At 44.8% G+C, this 24,064-nt stretch overlaps 1 protein-coding gene across 16 annotated transcripts in view; it reads left to right on the top strand.

Annotated features, from left to right (window-relative positions):
- Rimbp2 (RIMS binding protein 2) overlaps positions 1-24,064 on the top strand; it is a 247,665-nt gene that overhangs the window by 152,064 nt on the left and 71,537 nt on the right. For 15 of the 16 annotated variants that reach the window (XM_045156310.1, XM_045156309.1, XM_045156316.1 and 12 more), the window contains one exon: positions 11,645-11,767. The exons of the other annotated variant lie outside the window; for it this stretch is intronic. The gene's annotated coding sequence lies outside the window, so the exon portion shown is untranslated. The remainder of the gene's footprint in view (positions 1-11,644; positions 11,768-24,064) is intronic. 16 annotated transcript variants of the gene reach the window in all.

A 24,064-nucleotide genomic window follows, 5' to 3' on the forward strand; every position in this document is an offset into this window, starting at 1 on the left:
GCGTTATATATATTCAGAGTAGGTGCTTAAGATGCCAGGTGTGTCTCCTATATTGTTCCCAGAGTTAACAGCAGAAGTGACCCAAGATGTTGTATTTGCCTGCTATGCAAGTATTCTAGTAGGGTGGGTGGAGCAAAAATAAAGGCAAGTTCTAAAATTCAAATGAGCAATATCTATATTCAAAACCATCATGGAGTAAGAGTGGGTATTAAAACAAACATAATCTTACAAAGTCAAAATCCTTAAGGGTGTGTGTTGCCCCTTACCTTTAATCCTGTCACCTGGGAGGCTGAAATCTCTGGTCTGTAAAGGGTTCCAGGTCAGCCTCGGGCCTAGTGAGAACCTGCCCCTAAGGATGACAGAAGAAGAAAACAAAGGCACTATAAATCAGGAAGTAACAAAGGACAATCCCCAAATACAGCTTATATAAGAATGACAAAGCTGACCATCAATCAAATCTAACACATTGTTGGTCCTGATGTGGAAAGTGTGATTAGCACTTCCAAAGCAGGCCTATCTACCAGGCTTTGGGTCAGGTACTGATCCGGTGTAAGTAGGCCCTATTACCTTTTGGGATGGTTTTCAGTCTTTTCTATGCTGTGTGCCCACTTGGGTCCCTCTTTACTATACTGTGGGCTTGGCTAGGCTGGCTGGGTTATTGCGTCTGCTGCTCTGATAATCTGTGCTGGGTACTGTGTTGCTGAGTTCCCTTCCCCAGGTCTCCAGTGGTTTTCCCCATGGGCCTTTCACTATCTTATTGTCTTATCTGGTGGGCCTAGGCTCTCCTCCATTTTCACTGTTATCTGTAATGTAAACAGATTCTCCAATCAAGTCAAGAGCAGTTTCTGTTCAAGGGGGTATGAAAGTTGAAGAAGGTTATTGTTGTGTCAGCTTGTTCTTCCCTGACCATGAGATGCTGACTTAGTTTTCACTACCAGATACGAATTCCTTCCCAATGAACAGGCCTTGTGTCCAATCAGAGAACAGTTGGTTACTTGTACAGACTGCATGCTACTATTATATAAGCGTGTATATTTATTTACTTATTTAAGGATGGGGGAATGGGAGTGCCAAGGCTTCTCCACTGCAAATGAACTCCCAATTCATGTGCCACCTTGTGTATCTGGATTTATAGGGTGCTGGGAAACCAAACCTGGGTCCTTTGGCTTTGCCAGCAAGTGCCTTAAGTGCTAAGCCATCTCTCTAGCACAAGTGTGTACTTCTTGTCTGGCTAGCTGATGTAATAGCCTGCAGGATCCCCTGCTTATTCATGCTGTTGTGACCATTGTCTTCTGTTGGCCCCATTAGCACTCTTTAGCACTATGAAGGCTAGCCATGGGGGAGCTAGTTTCCCTTTTAGTTCCAGCATGCTATTCCAATGTCCTGTGACTGCAGCCTGTGTTGTCTTCAGCAATAGGGCTTTACCTCTTAGCTATGGCAGGTAACCACATGTTTTGGCAATGGCCAATGTTGTTTGGGGGACCTCATGGGTCTTCCTGGCCAACAGCTCACTGTGTTGGGCAACCCAACTGTGGGTATGGGAATTACTTGCCAGAGTTTGTGGTGTTAAGGTTCAGCTTTTCCTGCCTTCTGTCCAGACTGTCCTTCTTCCCCCTTATTGGTGGTTTTATCTTGTAGAATTCTAGTCAGAATGAGGGTTTCCATGTGTAATTTCCTCCCCACTCTCTAGCCCTCCAACCCCCTCCCATACCTGACATTCTGTCTTTCTCTCAACCTGTCTGGAAACCCCTCCTCTCTCTTCACCACATTTCTTCTCTTTTCTGGTTTCATTCGAGTTTTATGCCCATATTTCTGGTGTTACCTGACATTTTCACTCTTTTCCACTTGATTGCAATTCCTAAGTGAGATGTGAGAGAATACATGTGGTGTTTGTTTTCCTGTGTCTGCATGAACTCACTTATAATGATCTTTTTAACTCCAACCTTTCCCCTGCAGATTTCATTTTTTTGCTACTATGTAGAATTCCAGTGTGTGTGTGTGTGTGTGTGTGTGTATGAATAGAGCTGTGACAGATGTAATTGAACAAGTATCTCTGTGGTAACGAGTGGAGCCTTTGCGCATATGCTCAGCAGTGGTATAGCTGGGTCAAGTGGTATAACTATTTTCATCTTTTTCAGGAGACTCAATACTGATTTTCATAGTGGTTGTACCAGTTTGCATTCCCACCAGCAGTGGGTAAGAGGTCCTCTTTCCCCACAGTCTTGCCAGCATTTGTCATTTGATTTTTTGATGTATGTCATCCTGACTAGAGTGAGATAAAATCTCAGAGTTGTTTTTATTTGCATTTCCCTGGTGACTAAAGATGTCAAACACCTCTTTAAGTGTACAATGACCATTTATATTTCTTCCTTTGAGAATTCTCTGTTAATTTCTCTACCCCACTTTTTGATTAAGTTGTTTGATATTTTTATTGTTAAGTTTATTTGTGTGTGTATGTTCTTTCTTTTCTTTTCTTTTCTTTTCTTTTCTTTTCTTTTCTTTTCTTTTCTTTTTTAAAGCTCACTCTATTCCAAACTGACCTGGAATTCACTCTGTAGGTCAGGCTGGCTTTGAACTGATGATGATCCTCCTACTTCAGTGTACCATCATGTCTGGCCTGGAAACAATTTCTTTGACCCATACACCTCCCAGCTAGTCAGCCTAAGATCTCTTCCCCATAGCAGCTCAAGTGATCTTGAGATGAAAACCATTGTACATGCCTCCCTGGATGAACACCTCACATGCTTGAAAAGTACACTGAGTTCTGGTGACCTGCGATCCAGCCATCCAATTATTTTTCTCCTTGAAGTACTAAAGTGTTTTATCCCTAATGATTTCTCACCTTGGAACACTCTGTTGCCTCATCTTCCAGCAATCCCAGCACCTAGCATTGAAGTTGCAGTTTCAAAGTCCTCCTGTAAAGTTGCCATGGCCACTTGCTTGAAGACTTCCTCACCTCTTCTGTCTATGTGACTACACCTTTTTTGGTCCTTATGTCTTCTAACCTGTCACCCCTGTTTGTGTGTGTACTTGTATTCGTGTTTGTGTACATATATGTGGGTGCACATATGTGTGTAGAGTTCAGAGGACAACCTCAGGTGTCATCATCAGAAATGCCATCTGTGTTTTTGCAAAAACTTTTTACTGATAATTTTCGTACATGTACATAAGTGCATTTTGATTATAATCTATTACCTCTTTTGTCTTCCTTCCCTCACCCCCTTCCACTGAATTTCTTCTTTAACTATGAAGCCTCTCCAGTCTCTGTCACCCCTTTCTTACCATAGCATATTCTCACTGCTGTGCTTGTCTCTCCTCCAGAATTCTTGGCTCCAAGAATCCAATGTTTTGTTGTCTCCTCCATAACTCAGCTACCAGTACATGGGGCATAAAGGGCCTGTGCATTATGCCATTAGCAGTGAGGAAGGAGTAAGAACAAGAACATCAAGCAGGGCTAGGCTATAGCAACTTAAGGCCTGCCCCCAGTAGCATACTTCCTCCAGCAAGGGTCCACCTCCTAAAGATTTAACAACCTTCCTGAGCAATGCTACCAGCTGGAGAGTAAGTCTTCAAACACTGAGGCTATGGTAGACATTTTACATTCAAACCATCACAAAGACCCTTCTTATAAGTTGAATTGCTGATGAGTGTTTTGGGGCTTTTGATTTTTTAGAGCCAGCATTTTATGATGGAGCCCAGGTTGTTCTTGAACCTAACATCCTCCCTCAGCCTTGTGAGTGCTGAGATGACAGAAATATACTGCCAGGTCCAGCTTTAAAACAACATTTGTTTTTGTAGATCTGAGGGGTAGAATCTGGTAAAATGTGTATTTCACAACTTCAACAAAGTCATATGCCAAGGAAAAGCTGATATTTAACACTTTACTCTAAAAATTAGAAGTTTTTTGCTTTGACACTCTTTTTTTAAATTTTTATTTTTATAATTTTTTTGTTTATTTTTATTTATTTATTTGAGAGTGACACAGAGAGAGAAAGAGGCAGATATATACATAGAGAGAGAATGGGTGTGCCAGGGCCTCCAGCTACTGTAAATGAACTACAGACGCTTGTGGCCCCTTGTGCATCTGGCCAACATGGGTCCTGGGGAATTGAGCCTCGAACTGGGATCCTTAGGCTTCACAGGCAAGTGCTCAACTGCTAAGCCAGCTCTCCAGGCCGACACTCTTTTTTTTTTTTTATTGCCTACCTGCTTGGTGTTTTTTAAATGTGTTCTTTTCCCCTAAAAATTATAATGTCAATAATAGCAGGAATCCCAGTGCATTGCTGATGCAAGTGGAAAATGGGATAACCCTTCCAAAATTTAAAGACAGGGTCACATATGATCCAGCAATCCACCTCTCAGTGTACACATGCACAAAAAATGAAAAGCAGGGCTCACACATACATTTGTGAACCCATGTTACATGTTATAGGGGCCAAGCCTGAAGTAACCTAAATATGCATTGAGATAAACTAAATGAGGTGCACACACATACACAGTGGGCCTTGTGCAACCCAGCTTCCATGTTTCTTTAAGACCAGAAATTTCCAGCCCTGAAGCCTTCCCAGTGTGGCTTTTCAAACAGGCTTTGAGGTACAGAGTCGATGTGCTGCCTCTTCAGCTATGCAGGGGTGTCAGAGCAAAGAAGCCAGTGACTCACTGGAGGGGGGCCCAGATGGGAGCAGCAAGCTAGTACTTTGTGTTTAGGCCTGCCCCACCCCCTCACCAGACTGGCTGAGTTCTGTTCTCTGTTCATATTTAAAGAGACAAAATTCTCTCACAGGCTACTGCATGGGTGGACCTTGGTAACATCAAGGTGTATGAAATATGCCAGCCATAAAAAGAGTCATACTATACAATTCCCCTGTTTGTGATACTGAGGATTGAACACAGGGCCTCATGCATGCTAGGCAAGTATTCTACCCCTCACTCATACCCCTAGCCCTTTTTTCATGTTTTATTTTGAGATGTTGTCTTATTAAATTGTCTAGGCTGGCCTTAAATCTACTCTGTAGTCCAGGCTGGCCATGAATTTGTGATCCTTTGGCCTCAGTTCCCTGAGTACCTGTGGTGATAGGCCTGTGACACTAGGTTTGGCTTTGACTCTGCTTATATGAGATCTGTACAGCGTTTAAATTAGAGACAGAATGTGGAATGGAGGGTGCTTGTGCTGAGGGAGGCGATGTTGGTGTCCTTATTTAAGTGGGGCAGTTTTGACTGGGAAAAATTCTGGGCATGGTTGTGGTGGTGGTGGTGGTTTAGAACTCAGCAAATTTAACATCATTGGATTTCATGCTTGACAAAGGTTGAGGTGGTGATTCTTTTCTTTTTAATTTTATTAGTTTATTTATTTGAGAGAGAGAGAATGAGAGAGAGAGAGACAGACAGGCATATATAGAGAGAATGAGCACACCAGGGCCTCTAGCCACTACAAATGAACTCCAAATGCATGTGTCACCTTGGGCATCTGACTTACATGGGGACTGAGGAATTGAACGTGGGTCCTTTGGCTTCATAGGCAAGCACCTTAACTGCTAAGCCATTTCTCCAGCCCAAGATGGTGACTCTTATGGACATTCTGTCAATAAATGTGTTTGGCTATATCGCTGCTTCCCAGGCAGTGTGTCTCATTGCCCCACTTTCCAGAGCAGCCGGCCAGAAAGGCTCTGGTAAACCCATGAGCATGGAAGAAAGCTTTGTGATGCAGCTCAGAAGCTGTTTTATTTTCGCAGAATCACAAAGTGACTTCATTGTGGTATTTATTTCCGATGCCAGGTCCAGGAGGATGATGGAGCTGGTGCAGAGCAGGCCCCTGGAGCTTTCTGTCTGTCCTTAAGTCCCTTCTTGGGAGCCCTCTGGGTTTCTAGCCAGGCCAGTGTCCCCCTAAAGACAAGAGTGCAGCCTCCTTCCCCAGCCACCAGGTGTGCTCCTGTAAGTAGGACTCACCTGCAATTCAGCATCATTTTCCCTGGAAGGCCAGAAATTTCTACCCCTGATGCCTTCCCTGTGGCCTTCTAAACAGGCCATGAGGCACAAAATCAGTGTGTCTCCTTCTCTGCTTTGCAGGGGTGTCAGAAGGGCCTGTGACAAGGGGCCAGATGGGAATAGAAAGTAGCAAGGGGTGAATCCAGATCTGTCTCACACCTTACCAGCCCGGTACAGCTCTTTTCTCTTACAAGCACTGGGTGAGCTAGCTGAGTGCACAAAGACATCATGGGAGACAGGAGCTCTGGTCAGTGGTTGGACTATGTGTCTTTGTATCCCAGAGTAGCTGGGAGGTAAGAGGGGTGATCCAGGACAGCTTTCCATATTGTATGAGATTTATTCTGGGTAGGGGCTTTTCATCACAAGCCTTCTCCCAGAAAGACTCTAGGTTACTCATGCCCTCAACTGCTTCTTGCTTGGAGTTGTAGTCTGCTTTTGGGTAGCTTTAATGAAGACAGCAGAATCCATTTTTTAAAATTTTTTTAAAATTTAATTTATTAGTTTTCTTTTCAGTAAATACAGGCAGTTTGGTACCATTATTTAGGCTCATCTGTGATCTACCCCCTCCCATTAGACCCTCCTTGTTAATGAAAATGGGTCATGCATTGTGGAGTTAGCCCACAGTTATTAGTATGATAAATGTCTCTGCAAATCATGACCCAACATGTGACTCTGACATTCTTTCTGCCCCCTCTTCCGCAAAATTTCCCTGAGCCATGTTGGGTTAATTTTTGGTCTGTTTCAATGCTGAGGTGTTGGGGGCCTCTGAGGCTCTGGCTCTCTGATTTGGTAGGAGTTGATTTTTCTCCGTGTTGATCTCCTTCCCCTTTGTGCTGGTATCCGGTTCACAGGAAAACATCACCCTTGCTTATTTTGCCAGTTGTTCTTAGTTTCAGTTGGGCCCCTTTTGAGGTATGTTGGGGCAGCTCTCTTCTTAGGATCTGCATCTATCTGGAAAAGAGAAGCAGATTCTCCAACGGAGAGTAAGTTAGCACCTGGAAAACTGAGATAACACTTACTTTTTTGATAGACAGTATGATAGGTTTAGGCCCTCTTGTATCCCATGATTGATGGTAGCTTGATATTGTAGAGTGGGCTTGTGTTTGGGTATGGTTCTGACTTGTTTCTCAGCTCCAGCTAAGGGTCTAGTACCACTGAGTGGATCAGTTAGCCAAATCAAGAGCAATTGATTCCTCACCATGGCTGTGTACCACTATTGCACTTGTGTGGGCATCACATCCGGTTATTTGTTGCTAATTAGGTTAAACAATGTGTTGCTTGGACAGATCTTGGTCATTTCCCCCAGTCGCCTATGTAGTGCCTTCTGGCACTAGACATGCTGACTCTCTGGGGACTGACTCTCTCCTGGCTTCCAGCCATGTCATTCCATTTTACGCGTCAGCTGCGTATGGAGTCTTCAGCAATAGGGTCTTACCACTGGCCTTTGGTGTGTCATCAAGTACTCTGACAGAAGTCTGTCATTGTTTTGGGAAACCTTGTAGGTTTCTCTGATCAAAAGCTCATTGTGGATGGTAGGCCCAAGCTGGAAGTGGGAGTTACAGGTCAGTGTCCACTAAGAAATTGAGGGAAAAGATAACTAATATACAAGAGTTAGGAGGAAAGGGGGAGAAGGAGGGAGGGAAGATGTAGGAGATTTAGGTCAGTCTTGATCCTACCCTCTCCAGTGTCTTGTGGTTCAGGTGTTTCCTGTAAGGGTCTAGTGAAGGTTCAGCCATTTGGTCTGTCTTTTAGGAAGTAGAATTTTATGGTACCATTGCCGTTTGGGTCCAGATTACTGTTTTCCACCCTTTGATTCCCTCCCCACCCTCCCATCCATCTTATTGTCTAGTCCATGAGGTGCTTGCTGGGTATGTAAGACATCTTGGGCAGATTCAGGTTAGGTGTTGCAGATGAGTGAGACTATGTGTCGATTTTTTTTTTTTTCTGTGATTGGGTAAGTTCGCTGAGAATTATCTGTTCCAGGTTGAACCATTTTTCCTCAAATTTCTTTATGTCATTTTTTTCTTACTGCTGTATAGAATTCCATTGTGTAGATATACCACATCTTTGTTATCCATTCTTCTAATGATGGACATCTGGGTTGATTCCAGCTTTTAGCTATTACAAATTGAGCTGCTACAAACATGGTTGAGCAAATCTCTCTGGCTTTTGGTTTGAAGGTTTTAGGGTAGATGCCCAGTAATGGTATAACTGGGTCTGTTGGTATTTCTATAGTCAGCTTTTTCAGGAGTCTCCATATTGCTTTCCAAAAGATGGAAAGACCTCCTATGCTCCTGGATAGGCAGAATTAACATTGTGAAGATGACAATCCTATCAAAGGCAATATATAGATTTAATGCAATTCCAATTAAAATCCCTACAGTGTTCTTCACAGAGATAGAAAAAATGATCTCAAATTTCATATGGAAAGGCAGAAGGCCTCACATATCCAAACATATCCTCAGCAAAAGAAAGACCTCTGGTGGCATCACCATACCCGATGTAAAGCTATGTTACAAAGCCATAGTAATAAAAACAGCATGGTACTGGCATAAAAACAGGAGTATAGACCAATGGAATAGACTTGAGGACCCAGATTTTGGGCCAAGCAACTTAGCTACTTGATATTCGACAAAGGCCCAAACAATATAGACTGGAAAAAAGATAGCATCTTCAACAAATGGTGCTGGACAAACTGGATAACCACATGCAGGAAACTAAAACTTGATCCACACATTTCACCATGCACAACACTCAAATCCAAATGGATCAAAGACCTCAACATAAGACCAGAAACTCAAAAACTACTGGAAAAAAATTTAGGAAGTACTTTTCATGATATAGGAATGGAAAAAGACTTCCTGAATAAAACCCCAGTGGCTCAAGTTCTTAAACAGTCACTCAACCATTGGGATCATATGAAGCTGAAGAGTTTCTTTACAGACAAGCATATAATAAGCAAAGCCAATAGAATACCCAGAGAATGGGAGAAAATATTTGCAGGTTATCCAACTGATAGAGGCCTTATCTCTAGAATTTACAAAGAACTCAAAAGTCTAAACAATAAGAAGACAAATACCCCACTCACAAAATGGGGCACAGAGTTAAACAGGCAATTCACAGAGGAAGAGATACAATGGCAAACACACACCTAAGAAAATGTTCATCATCCCTAACCATCAGAGAAATGCAAATTAAAACAACTATGAGATTCTACCTTACCCCAATAAGGATAGCCAACATCAAAAGGTCAAATGAAAATAAATGCTGGCGAGGATGTGGAGAAGCAGGGACACTCATTCACTGTTGGTGGGAATGCAGGATGGTACAACCACTTTGGAAAGCAAAATCAATTAACAGAGCTCTTTGTTTGTTTGTTTTTTGGTTTTTCGAGGTAGGGTCTCACTGTAGCCCAGGATAACCTGGAATTCTCTATGGAGTCTCATTGTAGCCTTGAACTCACAGCAATCCTCCTACCTCTGCCTCGCAAGTGCTGGGATTAAAGGCATGTGCCACCACACCTGGTGAACAGAGCTCTTAATTACAGATGTAAGGAGGTTGTGGTTAGTGTTTTCCCTGAAGTGTGTGCACAAATGATTGACCCTGAGGTGTTATGTCTGAAAGGCTGTGGTGAAGAGGTGAAGCAACTGCTGGGCAGCAGGGAAGGATGGCCAGAAACAGGACCCTGGCTCTGGAGCAGAGCATGTGCTCACTGCTTGTAGGCCTTTATAGTTGACCACTTTATAGTTGACCTTTATAGTTGATTTCACAAACTAAGTCAGATTCCTTAATCAGCTGGGGTAGGAGGGGCCTAGAACCACCCCTTGATAGGACAACTATCCTATGACAGGTTAAGGACAGCTGTCCTGTGATAGGCTGACGTTTGAGTTGTCTTTTACTCTGAGTAGCTGTGGCCAAGTGTTGTAAACTTGTCTCTTCCAGGCTCCACCATCTTATGAACTAGAAATGGTGGCAAGGCTGCCCTGAGGCTGGGTTTTGGTGTGAGCTGTGTCTGAATGTCAGGGCAGCTCAAGGGCCTGTCAGTGCACCAGTCTGAGGGTCAGGTTCTGGGTGGATCACAGAGTCTGCACTCCAGGCACCTACAAACTGCAACCTGTAAATCCCATGAGGCTGCTCGCAGAGTCCATGGTCATTACGAAGTCCATTTCTAGCCACAAAATAGCCTACTATGATCATACAACCTCCTTGTGATTTCCCTTTTTTTAGCTTAATGAGAACATTGTGGATATCTGCAAGAATGACACAGGCAGACACCTTGGATTTGTGAAGCTAAGTGGGAAAGCATATGGCCCGTGCCAGCTGTTGTTTCCTATTTTGTGTAAAAGAATCATGCACATGTGAGCGATTCTCAGCTATCTTGTACTTAGGACAGAGGAATGGGGTATGGCCCAGCCTCTGGGTATCCAGAACCTCTATGGTCCTTGTTTTTTATTCACAGGGGAGCATCGGATTGATTTCTCTGAAGGCCAAGTGGATCTATGAGAAGAATATGCTGGCTTTAAGAGGTATACTGTGGTCTTGAGAGTGGACCATGAGTGTCACACCTTGGCACAGTATACTAGGGTTCTCTACCCCTGCAGCTGGCTAGGTTTGGGTGGGTGCTGGACTGGAAGACTGACCAATAGAGGAGAGGCAGGAGCCTGCATGTCTGCCTCCCTTGCTCTTGGTACTAGGGAAATTGTCAGGTTAAAAGAACACCTGTGAAGTCTTTGAGACAGCAGGGACTTTTGTAGCTGGAAAACATGACTTCCTGACAGTCTGTTATTGAGCCTGTAATTCTGTTCTATCATTTGAGGGGGAGTCAAAGAAGTTTGAGACTGCCTTTGGGTTGAGATATGTGGCTTTCTTCTGAAAATTAATGGAATCAAAACAGAAACGCATCAGTGAGTGGCATGCTGCTTCTGAGAAGCCACGGGAGAGACCAGTTGTTGAGTAAGGTCTGTTATCAGATATTAATCCAATGCCAACATGGGGTGAAGCTTTTAGAATTAGTACTCCTAGGCAGTTTGGGTAACATGGTATCTGTTAGGACTTTGACTGGTACAACCAAAAGTAAATGGTTCAAAGTAGCTCAAGTGAATGGAGTAGAAATTAGCTTCAGGTACAAATGGTTATAGGTATTCAAAAGATGCCATCAGGGTCCTGCCTTTCCTTCTGCATGCGGCCATTTTACTGGCTTTGTCCACAGATGGACTCTTCCCTTGTGGTGGGTACTGGTATAGTCTCTAACTTCCCAGTTTCACTAGGGAGAAGAGTCTCCTCCTAAGTTTTTACACAAGGGTCACATGATTTCTTCAGCCAATCATCATTTCCAGGGGATAGGGTGCCGCTCATTAGCCAGGCTTGGGTTACACTCCCCGCTGGAACTAATCCTTAGGCTGTGGGAGAGGAGGAAGAGGAGGCTGAAAGAGGAAGTTGTGTGCTCAGATGGGCCACACCTAGGCTCTGGGGGTCCATTCCTGCTGGACTGGACCCCTGGCAGTTCACATACATTGAAAAGGAGGGTAGGAGATTCTGCAGAGGAACTCAGGGCTCTTTGCTGTTCTTCAAGAGGAAGGGCAGGTGCTCATGGAGACCAGCACCCACTTCTGTCCCAGTAGGTCCTAATGGCCTTATTCTCCTATGATTCTGCTCACAGGTGAAGGCAGAACATGTCGGGCTTTGCCACCAGCTCACTGTGGTGACCAGAAAGTGTGATTCGATTGTGAAGGAGAACCACTAGCTCCACGCCAAGCTGGAGAACCTAGAACAGGTCCTGAAGGTAGGGTGACTTTGTGCATGGTGACTCTCCTGTGGGCCAGTACAACAGGTGAATAGGGCTGCTCTCCCAGAGCAGCAAGTAGCCAAAGACTCTGGCACAGGACACCTGAGGCCACTTTTATTCTTTTGTGGTGAAAAATTCAAAAACAAAAGTCAATGTTTCTGGAAGCCACCTCAAAGCTGACCTATTTCCATCTGGGAGGATGTTGAGCACAATTGAGTGCTCCCTGGAGGAGGAAGACTGGGGACCAGAGGCATCTATGCTGGGTTTCCAACCTTCATAAACTCCAAACTGGCCTTCAGATGTCTCATGGCCTTTCTCATAAACAGAATGGTCACATTTGGGTGTTGCTTTAAGAAGGGTAGGCAAATGGGTGATACTCTCCAATAGCTGATGGATGGGGCACCTTCCCTGTCAGTGGGAGAGGCACTTTGCTGTAAATGTTGCAAAATTAAGCCAAGAGAATTCTTCAGCATTTTTATTTATAAATGTGTGTGTGTTATGTGCACATGTGTGTATGGAGTCCATAGGTTGATATTGAGTGCTACCTCAATCACTTTCCACCTTAGTTTTTGAGACAGGATTTCTCACTGAACCTGGTACTCACCTATTTGGCTAGAACTCCTAGGGATCTTCCTGTATCTACCTCCTTGGTGCTGGGATACAGGCACATGTCATTAAGCTTAGATTTTATGTGAGTGCTATTGATCTGACTTAGATACTCATGCTTGTGCAGCAAACACTTTACCAGGACCCATGTAAGCCAGATGCGAAAGGTGGCACATGTGTCTGGAGTTTGCAGTGGCTAGAGGCACTGGTACACCCATTCATTTTCTCTCTTTCTCTGCCATTCTCTCATGAATAAGTAAATGAAATTTTAAAAAATATTGTGTTGTTATTGTGAGAAATTAAAAGAAAGAGGGACCATTTCTGGCCTCTCCAACTAGCACACATGTTCATGTTTTTCATTGGTGTTTCTTGGAATGGCCTTCACCAACACACCGTGGATCAAGTGGGGCTTTGTGACTAGTGCCAGTGTACTTGGGAACCTGTGAAGCACCAGGTGAGGAGGCACATGCAGTCTCACTGTTGCCAGGGAAAGGGAGGGGACAGGGTTCTCTTAGGAGTGGTGGCAGACTTTGTAAATGTAGCAGAACCACTGAATTGCACACTTTAGGACAGTGCATTTTATGGCCTGTTAATTGTTTGCTGATGAAAAATGAAAGATCTCCTTTGCTCACAGTTGGTCCTATATGTTGAATGGTGCTTTCCAGGTAAGCAGAAGCTTCTTGATGTCAGACAGTTACTGAGATACGCATGCTTACTTGACCCCACAGCCCTCTGCGGGACACAGGCCTGGGCCACCCTGGGTGACCTGCTCCTCACCTCAGGCTCTGAGCTCAGGACACTTTTAAGAGAAGAGATTCCACCTCAGACATTCAAGCCACTCACTGCCTCCTGCCCACTTTGTGCTCTCCTGAACACAGGCCACCTCTTTAAACTCTTGCTGGTAGGGTTTGCACCCAGAAAAACATTCTGTTAGTTGAATGGAGGGATGGCCCTGAACTCCTGGATATCCAGCACTAACTCACAACTGTGAACAGAAAGACCACTTTAGATTGGTCTATTGGTCCAAGAGATACCTGGTCAGGCTATATGCGTTTTGACTGGCATGTCCAGGAAAGGGAACACTGACCTCTGGTGCCACTGAACACCCCTTGCTGTGCTTGCATAGGTCAGGGCCTAATGGCAAAGAATGATCCAGCCCCAAATGCCAATAATACCATCCTTCTTATCACTTCTGAAACCAGTCATCCCCCATGGGGTCAGTGTCTTAAAATTGTACACATGTATTATGGCTAAAATCTAGTGTTCAAATGTAGTGGGGACATGATGCCCTTCCAACTTCAGGAGAGTCTTCCCAGCTGCTCCAGCTTTGGCCCTTCATGACCCTGCCCATCACCTTCTAAGCTAGCAATGCAGCAGTTCCTTCTGCCCTTCTCTTGTCACACTCGAGTAGATATGAAGCTACCTGGGTGACCATGACAGACTACCACCTCAAGACTCTTCATGTAACAATGCCCACAAAGTCCCCTTTTCTGGGCTGGTAGCATAAACTCGGGCTCTGGGGTCAGAAGTGGAAAGCCTGGTCCTGTCATTCAGCTTGAGCACTTGAATCTCTTGGTGGCTTTCAGGGTTAGAGGTTCCTCATTATGAAAATAACTATGTCTCTTGTCTACCCCAGGGAATCCTTCCTGCCTAGCCTCAGTGTTGGACCTCAGCACTGGCTCTTTGCCAAGCCCTGCACATGTTCAGACTCCATGCCCTGCTTGGCATCTCTCCCTAGTGGCCCTCCTGTCCAGGAGTGCATACGCCTGGAAGGACAGACTAGAAGGAGGCCTAGGGTGAGCTCTGATCAGTGTGGTCAGCCTTAGAGCTCTTTTTGCCCCCACGATCTCTTGTGGGGCATGAGTGTAGCCCAAGGGTGTTTGACTGGCTGAGCAGGAAGTTGTGCTTGACACAATGCTTCCCAAGGGAGCTGCTTTTCTCCCATGAAGCCCCAGGCATAAGCCAGTGACTTGTTCCTCTAGGAGTTGCTTGGCTGGGGCTCTTCATTCTGTCCAGCGTTGGCTGCCCTGTACATTGTTCCTACAGCCTTTTTCTTGTCTGGATCTCAGTCTACTTTCTTCCTTCCTGCTCACACATCTCCTGCACCCACCTGGATGTGAGCTCTGTGTGGCCAGGTCTACTGTGTTTGTGTGGTGCCCATGGTATGGATGGGCTAGGTGCTACCCAAAGTTTCCTTCCTCATGGCTGTGATGGGAAGATGGCTAAGGGATGGGCAGAGAAGGATGCTTATTCCCCAAAGAGGGTATCCAGAGGCTGGGCCAGGCAACCTGCCCAGGCGTCTTCCAGATTTCTGGAACAGGCAGAGTACTTTCTCAAAGGACTCTACTCTACAAAAGAATGAGAAAGGAGAAATGGGCATTAAGTGGGGTGTTTATTTTGGGGGATATTATTCTGTTGCAGGTGGAAAGAAAGGAGTGTCTTCAAATTCTTGAGGCATAGACTATGATCTGCCTTTTTCCTTATGGCCACTCAGAGGACAAGGACATGGAAAGAGGTGACCACTGCCCACAGGGGCTGCTGTATCCAGTGTCTTTGAATGAACTTGATAAACTCAGTTGGCCCAAGGAAGCATCCATAAGCAGGCCATCATGAGGCTCATACACAGTGGCAGTCAGCAAGGAGGGAAAGCATAGGGGCTTCCATGCTCTACTGGATTTTTGTCATATAGGTGACACTACTAAACTGGTCTTTTCTTGAGCAGTAAGGCTTATTGGTCACAACAGTTTGGAGGTATATGCAGGGCTGAGGATGCTGAAGACCAGCCCTTCTGGTCCCCTGATTCAAGTCAGAGGTGGACCTCACCTGTTAGGAAGCCATCTGCCCTGCCACAGCACCTGCTACTGTGCAGGGAGAGACTTGTCTTCCTGTCAAGGTCTGAATTGAAAACCAACCTGCTTTCCATGTCTGATTTACTAAAAGCCAAGGAGATCTCTGTGGGCTGACACCCCTCTGACTGTCATTTTGTACAAAACTGCTGCTCAAGTAGAACAGGACACGCCTGGCTGATGGCCAGCTCATTCTGAGATTCACAGTGTGTCTGCAAGGCACTGAGTGCTGGTTGAGAGATGACAGCCAATTCAACCACTGTTTGCAAATGCAGATCCCTTTTTTCTCAAAATATAATCTTCAGGGAAGCAGATTGGACTGAAATGGGGCCAGTGGTTCCTGGGAGGGAGAACACTGACTTGAATCCCTTCTCAGGCCAGTGAGATCAAAACCCTCCTGACCCTCTTGATTATTGTGGGTTTTTTTTTTCTTTCTTTTCTTTTTTGTCCTTTTTGCTTTTTTTTTTTTTTTTTTTGAGGTAGGGTCTCACTCTCGTCCAGTGTGACCTTGAACTCATAGCAATCCTCCTACCTCTTCCTCCCAAGTGCTGGGATTAAAGTGTGCACCACCATACCCAGCAATTCCTGTTTTATTTTAACCTCTCTCTGTCTCTCTCCCTCTCCTTCACTTTTCCTTCCTCTCTCTTTCTCTGTTTTCCACGGCATATGTGTGGAGGCCAGAGGACAACCTTTGTGGTGGTCTTTGCCTTCCACCTTGCTTGAGGCAGCATCTCTTGTTTGCTACTGCATTTGTCAGGCTAGCTGATGTTTGAGCTTCTAGGGATTCTCCTGCTTTGACCTCCCCTGGCACCTTAGGTATTCTACAGATGCACATTTCCTTACCTGGCATTCTTACCCAGGTTCTGCAAATCATGTGTGTTTGATAAGCATTTTACTCATTGAGCTTCCCTAGCTCTAATTTCTTGTTTTTAAAAATAACTGGAGCTCGATAGATGCCTTAGTGGTTAAGGCACTTGCCTGCAAAACCTAACCACCTAGGTTCAGTTCCCCAGTTCTCATGTAAAGCCAGATGCACAGAGTGGTGCACGCATCTGGAGATCATTTGCAGTGGCTGAAGGTCTTAATGCACCTATTCTCTCTTTCTCCCTCTCCCTCCCTCTCTCTTTCTCTCCTTGAAAACTGATGAGTTCATCATCTATACATGTTATTACAGCAAACTTTTTTCCTGGGGAGATGCAAACACATGCCTTAACCCCCGATAGGGCTCAAATGGCAGACCAAAGTAGGATTGCACCAATACCAGTTTGGTAAATCAGTGAGTTTACTGGGATTACTTACAGAGCAGGATGAGGGGTTATTTACAGGAATGTGGAGCCCTTAAGGCAGCTGTACCACCAAGAAGTCTCATCCCATCCTGGATGATGATCTCCCCATGGCTGCTTCAAGGAGCTCCCTGTGTCAAGATCACCTCCTCAGATGGCTCCCCTCAGTCTTGGGGTGAAGGCTTTATTTACAGAGCATGAGTACCTCAGAGCAGCTGCAGCACTGAGAACTCTCAGCCTATTCTGCATGACAACTTCCCCACAGCCGCTTAGGTGAAGCTCACTATTTTGGGATTACTCCCATGGATATTCTTTCCTCAGCCTCAGGTGAGAGATTACTTACAGAGCACGGGGGCTCCAGAGCAGTCACACCACTGAGAACACTCATCCCATCCTGGATGACAACCTCCCCAAGGTTCCTTAGGTAGAGCTCCCTATTTTAATATTATCTCCTAGAGATCCTCCTCCCTGTCTTGGGAGGAGGGCTTACTTAAAGAGCATGGAGTCCTCAAGCAAGCACTTCAGTGGGGCTATATGTCCCTTGATATTTTACCTTCTGTGTACTCTATCTCCCACTTAGGTCAAGAGACCTCATGGGTCGTTGCAGTCAGCTGGCACAGGGGATGCCTGAGATCTCAGGTTGGGGTCTGATGACCTTCCCCACATCTATCTCTCCTGAGTTGTTACAGCCTCTTTTGATAAAATAAAATTGTTTTTTTTTCTTTTAATATGTAGGATTTGCCACATACAGCACATGTGCCTTTATCATCTTCAAGCATATCATGATCAAAACAGTCATGTCTAAGGAAGCTTGAACAGTATGATGAAAGTGGAGCTATGAGTTAAGACAAGAGAGAATTTCAACATGCAGGCTGGGAGGGTGGAAAGCTATTCTCAGAGTTAAATTTCTACCCAAGTTGCCTGGGAGACTGGATATAAATGGAAATATGAGTCATTACTCAAACCTCATCTCTTTGGAGAAGAGATTTGATCTTTGGCCAGAACAACAAATCATGAAGTATGCTGCCATGAACTTGGAACATTGTATGAGAGGTACTGAGCACCCTGGGAAAGATCATTTTCAGCAACATTGACATAGCACCCTAATGTTCTCTTTCTTTGGGGTATCACTTTTGGGCAAGGACAGCCAAAGACATATGGTATTTTGCAGCCACTGTCTGCACCACAAACAGAAAAACTGAGGGAGAATGGATCAGATTAGGTTGCCCCACACAAAGGAAGAATCCAAGAAGTGCTTTTTCTGGTAGGAACTGGAGAAGAAAACTTGAGATTCCACTCAATCCATGGAATTTGAAACACTAGCATGATAAGCAGCCAGGTTCTAGATCTGAGCTTAAGGCAAAGTCCACAGGATCCACTGATGGCTATTGGTGGAGTTGAGAAGCAAAGTGTAGTCAGGAAGTCACAGGGTCTGGAGGTGGGCTTGTCTAATCGCAGGGGACATGTACTGTGATGGGACCCTGAGGGATAGGAGCTGGTGATCACTTTGGGTTGGAGACAGTGCATGGAGATAGCAGGGACTCTAAGCTGATGCTGGGATATCCTTACCAACACTGGGGAGTAACTTCACTGATGGACTATGCAGAAAGTGGAAATGACTCCTTGGGCTGATGCTGGAAGTTGATAGTGAAACATCCATCACTGTGTCATTTCAGTCAAGTATCTGAATTCTATGACCCCCACACCCGACACCTTCTTGTCTTCCAAGTCTACCATGATGATGCAAGTGTAACATTCAATAAGCAAAGAAGGCTTGTATCCTGTTATCATGGTGTGATGGCAGTCTGGAGCTGTGTCCTCTGACACTTGTGTCTATCTGCACCAGATTATCCACTGGTCACATTTATATGCTGGGTTTTCTGTTTCCAAATGCCCTGATCATTCAACTTAGCCAAAGACTAGGCACCTCTTCTCCAAGCCTTCTGATTAGTTATATAAGTGGATCCTTTGACACACTGCTTTTCAGTTACCACAGTGGAGATCTGGAAGGCCATTTCTAGTTGAAGAGCTAGAAAGGAGCTCAGCTTAAGAAGAAAGGGTGGTTCACCTTGCACACTGACTTCCTGCAGATCTGCACAGCCCAAAGTGACCGTCCTGACTGAAAAAGCCCACACTTGAAGACACTCATTCAACTAATGCTGATAGATGGTCAGGTGCTATTTGTGTGTGTGTTTGGTATTTATTTATTGTGATACTGGGGATTGAACCCAGGGTCTTGCACATGCTAGCAAGTACTCCACCACTGAGCAACATCTCTACTCCAACACCGTGCTTCTGGAAGAGTCTAATCAATACATTAGTGTCTGCTTGGAAGACAGAAGTACCAGAATAACTTGTCAGAAATGCTATTACTCAGCTCTGACTACTTCACCTTTTGTTGAGGAAGTAGGGCTCACTGATGTTGAGTGAAACTTTAAAAAATATTTTATTTATTTATTTGAGAGAGAGAATGGGCATGCCAAGGCCTCTACACACTGTAAACAAACTCCAGACATGTGTGCCACCTTTGTGCATGTGGCTTTATGTAGATACTGGGAAATCAAACTCAGATTAGGTTTTGCAGACAAGCACCTTAACCACTGTGCAATCTCTCCAGCCTGAGTGAAACTTTTCCCCGTGAGGAGAGTTGAACAACCCAGATATGGGACAGATGACAGAGTAAGGCATGCTTGTACCAAAACAGTTTGTATAAACCAATGAGGTTATTGGGGTCACTTACATAGCAGGGCAAGGGCTTGCTTACAGAAGTGTGGAGATGCCAACTGACCCTAGATTTATTCTATGCCAGTGTGCGTAAGAGGCCAAGGAGGGCCCAGTCTCTGGGATGGAGCCATTCACTGTTCGGGTGGGCCTTCCCACCTCAACTGATCTAACCTAGAAACTTCCTCACAAACAGAGATTTGTCTCCATGGTTATTCTGAATCCTGTCAAGCTGGCAACTAGAAATTAAGCATTATGAGTCCACCCCTGACAACTTAATACTCAAACATAGCATTTGTAACCATATCCTTCTATGTTTTGTCCCCATAGGCTGTGGCTATTTAATGCAAAATGTATTCAGTCCAACTTTAAAAGTGCCCATGATTTTTAATAGTCTTAGCACTACTCAAAAATTTATATAAATGATTTATATAAATGCAGAGTCTCTTCTGAGATTCTGTGAGATTCAACATCAAAGTATAGTTATGTACATCCAATATAAAAAGAGTAAACATTCCCAATCCAATAAGGAGAAATGGATAGCAAATATTGATCAGACCAAAGCAAAACAAAGTTATGAGGGCAAACCTTACAGCTTCATATCTGGCATTAAAAATGAAATAATTTGGGCTGGAAAGATTGCTTAGTGGTTAAGGTACTTGCCTGCAAAGCCTAAGGTTCTATTCTCCAGGTCCCATGTAAGCCAGATTCACATGGTGGCACATGCATCTGGAGTCCATTTGCAGTGGCTAGATGCCCTGATGCGCTCATTCTCTCTCTTTCTCTCTCTCTCTCGTAAATAAATTAAAAAATCTTAAAATAAAATGAAATCATTTGAACTCCAAAGGAGTTGGTTTGCTCCACCATTTCTGCTCTGATGTCTGTACCACCCGTAGCCTCTCTTTGAGGCAGCTCCACTCTGAACTTTCATCTTTCCTTGCCAGACATCTTATAGTTCTGGCATTGCCAACATCCTGGGTTCTGCATTGCAATTTACAGTTCATTTTCATAGCTTCATGCAATGGTCCCTCAGGGCTTCCTTACATGGACTCTGACCCTACCACACATTGCCTGGGCTCAATGGCTCTGTGGAACTATTGAGAAGGACTCTATTACCTCCTCAATATTGCATCTTTCATTCCTCCAAAATATGTGGATGAAGCCCCCAGATTCCTCTGCCAGCTTGGGCTGTATGTAGTCTGTCCGTGACCACCGCTGCAGCGGCCTCTGTACCTTAAAGACTGGCGGTGGAGCAATGTTTCCCTAGGTGGTTGTGTTCCAGCAGGAAATCTTTTCAGTTTAAACTTTCTTCCCTCAGGTGAGTTTAGATTTTCACTTCATAAAGCTTCTGGTGGGTGGAGTTTTACCCTCAAGACACCTTTCCAATTGTGCCAGTGCAGTACAGATTTCTCTTTAGCAAATACAGTTGCTTTCTTAGCCCCAGCCTGGATGCTATTCTGTCTTGACATTTCCTCCTTCAAACAAATTAGTCCATTTCCCTTTAATTCAGCCTCATTCAAGTTCTCAGGATGTGAGCAGAGTACAGCTAGGCTCTTTTCCAGCATGACATGAACTTCCTCTAGCCCAGTTCCTGACATAGTCTTTGTTCCCCTCTTCAGAGACCTTATGAGCCAGGTCTTGACTGTCTGCATTTCTCTTAGCATTCTTGTCCCCAAGCTTCCATCAGAACGGCTCGTTAAGCCCTCCTTACAGCATTTATATTTCTTGCCCAAAGTTCCAAGATCAATATTCCTCTAGCATCAGTTCCAAAGGCCTAGGAACTACATAGTAACATGTATAACATAGTGATGGCTTTGCTTTTTGGCACTTTTTTGTTGTTGTTGTTAGTTACTTTCTCATTGCTGTGACCAAAAGAAAAGAAGTAAGTTAGGAAGGAAGTGGAGGTATATATTGGCTTACAGTTCAAGACTACAGTCCATAATTTCAAGAAAGGGATGACACCAGGAGCATTAGGTGGCCAGACCCATTCAGCTCACAGTCAGGAACAAAACAATGACAAATGGCTGGTGCTCAGCTCACTTTCTCCTTTTTATTCAGTTGAGGACACCAGTCCACTGAATGGTGCCTCCCATAGTTAGGGTAGGTTCTCTTTTTTTCTAGATTTTCCTAATCTAGAAAAATCCCTTCTAGGCATGCTTAGAGATTTCTTTCTATATTGATTCTACATCTTGTCAAGTTGATATCCAGAGATAAAGTACTGAATTTTGTATGCTTGTAATCCATGTTCTGGAGACAGGAGCATTTCTGGGGCTTTCTAGCCAAGTCTAGTCTAACTGGTGAGCTCCAGGCCAGCGAAAGACTCTGTCTCAAAGGAGATGAATGTCAGGTCTGAGGATAACACCCAAGATTGTCTTCTGGCTTCCATAAGCGCACACGCACACACACACACAGACACACACACACACACACACACACACACACATGAACTACTACATTAAGAGAAGACACAGAGAAAAGGTCTCTACCTTCCACGTGGCATGGCATCCAAAATCAAATATGCAGGTTGAGATGCCCAGAGCAACCAGTGAGAATACCTAGATGTGTCTAGGAAAACAATCCCTGGTTACAGGAAATTTCAATATTAAAAACCCTCCCTAAACCCACAAGAAGACAGGAAAAGGGAAACAGAATAAGGAAAACAGGAGAGAACAAAAAATGAAAGACAAAATGTAGACTGGAAGACATCAATCAAAAGTCTCCATAGTTGCATTAGATGTCACTTCCTTGAAGCCACATTGAACCTCACCTTGCCTCCAGCCCTTGCCTTGGTGAGAAAGTGCTCTTTTGCCAATCAATAAGAAAACCAAGGCTCAGAGAGGTTTCTTCCTTTCTTTAGCATCCACAGTTGGCAAACACTGAAAGTGGCATTTGAATGCATGTCTGGCTGACTGGGTCCTCTCCACCAGCTGGCCTCTATCCCTGAGCCTAGGGCTGACAATTAGGATAGAATTTAAATTGTGCTGAAGGAAGAAGCAGTGTTCCTGCTTGTGTGGGATGGAAGCACTGGTTTGGGTTTTCAGACACCAGCAGGGAGAGATAGAGTGGAGAAAGGCTAGAATAAAGAGCAGTCATAAAAGGACTGAGACTTTTTTTGGTGTGTATATATGTGCAGATATGTATGGTATATGAGTGTGTGTGTGGGTGTGTGTGCATGTGCACACGTGTGCATGTGTGCATATGTGCACACCTTGTCATCATGCACACGGAGGCCAGAGGGGAATGTTGAGTGTCTTCCTTTATTGCTCTTCTGCCTTATTTGCTTGAGACAGAGGGTCTCACTGAATTTGGAGCTTCCTGTTTTTCAGTTAGATAAGCTGATGAGGGAGCCCCTGTGATCCTCCTGTCACGACCCACTCAGTGCTGGGGTTACAAGCATGGGTAGCCATACCTAGCTTTTCACATGGGTTTTAGAGATTAAAGTCAGGTCCTCATGCTTATGTCCTCCGCTATCTACCTCCCCTCCCCCCAAGACTTTAAAGGGTCTCCAGACTACCTTCAGTTTCCTAGTTTGAAACACTAAGATACTCTGGCTAAAATAGATTCCAGCTCACAGAGTTCACCTGACTCTCTCACTCTGGTGAATGAATCTGATATCATATATATGGGATAGGAAGTCATCCACTACTAAACACAGCTTGCTGTATCCTCTCCTGTCTCTTCATGAAGACATAGACACAGTGTGTGTGTGTGTGTGTGTGTGTGTGTGTGTGTGTGTGTGTGTTCAAAAGGCTCTGGATAGGAGGAAACCAAAGAAAAGCCACTCTTTCCACTGTGCACAGTCCACCAAACACAGTCATGAAGACCTGCTAAAGGAAGCACTATTTCTGTCACTGTTCTGCTTTGACAGAGGACAGTGTCTTTGATCTCCTAAGGAGGAGAGAAGGTGATAATTCCATTGGCTCCTGTGCGTCTGCTCTACGTCACAGCTATGCTTCCTTGGGAGGCTGCCCTTGACATTTATAGGTGACTTAAGCTTGCTGGTGTTAATGTCGACATCCAGTGATATAAATATCACCACTTTAAAAATAAATTCTGCTACAGGCGAGTGCTAAAAACAGGAGTTTTTGCCATGGTGCAGAAGCCTCAAGTGTTTTCACATGGAAAGGCTTCCATGACGTGTGGTTCGGGCCCTTGGGATCCAGGTGTGGGCATGCATCAGATGCTCTCTCAGAAGAGCCAGGGCATCAGCATCCCTCTGAGGAGTCTGTACCCTATCTACTCAGGGACGGCTGGCATCATGGCATGCACATGCATGAGGCAGTGTTAACATGGCTCCCACCATGGCCATGGGTATGTGCCAAACCAGGTAACAGAACAGGGGATGCTTGGTGCCCTAAGATCACATCAGGATGGGTGGAGAATGAGTCCATGGTACTGCAGAAACATCCCACATGCTGGGCCCACAGGAGGTCCACAAAGCCACTACTAATAGGAGAATGTTAACTCAGATCATGCAGCTGAACCCTGGTGCAGATCTTGCTCTGGTTATGTGCTGCTTGTATTAGTTACTTTTCCCATCACTGAAGCAAGTGGAAGGAAGGAAGAAAGGAAGGAGGGAAAGAAGGGAGGGAGGGAGGGAGAGAGGGAGAGAGAGAGAGGGAGAGAGAGAGAGGGGGAGAGAGAGAGAGAAATAAGGGTTTGTTTTGCTCAGTGCCTGAGGAAATACAGTCTATCATGGTGAGGAAGGCATGGCAGCAGGCAGTTCTATGGAGGCAGGATCATGCAGCTGGGACTCCTCACCTCCTCATAGTTCAGAGGTACAGGAAACAGAGTGATGAATGCTCTTGGCACTTGGCTTCCTCTTTCCTTGTTCCTTT

This window comes from Jaculus jaculus, chromosome 8, assembly GCF_020740685.1.
Source record: "Jaculus jaculus isolate mJacJac1 chromosome 8, mJacJac1.mat.Y.cur, whole genome shotgun sequence".
NCBI lineage: Eukaryota > Metazoa > Chordata > Mammalia > Rodentia > Dipodidae > Jaculus > Jaculus jaculus.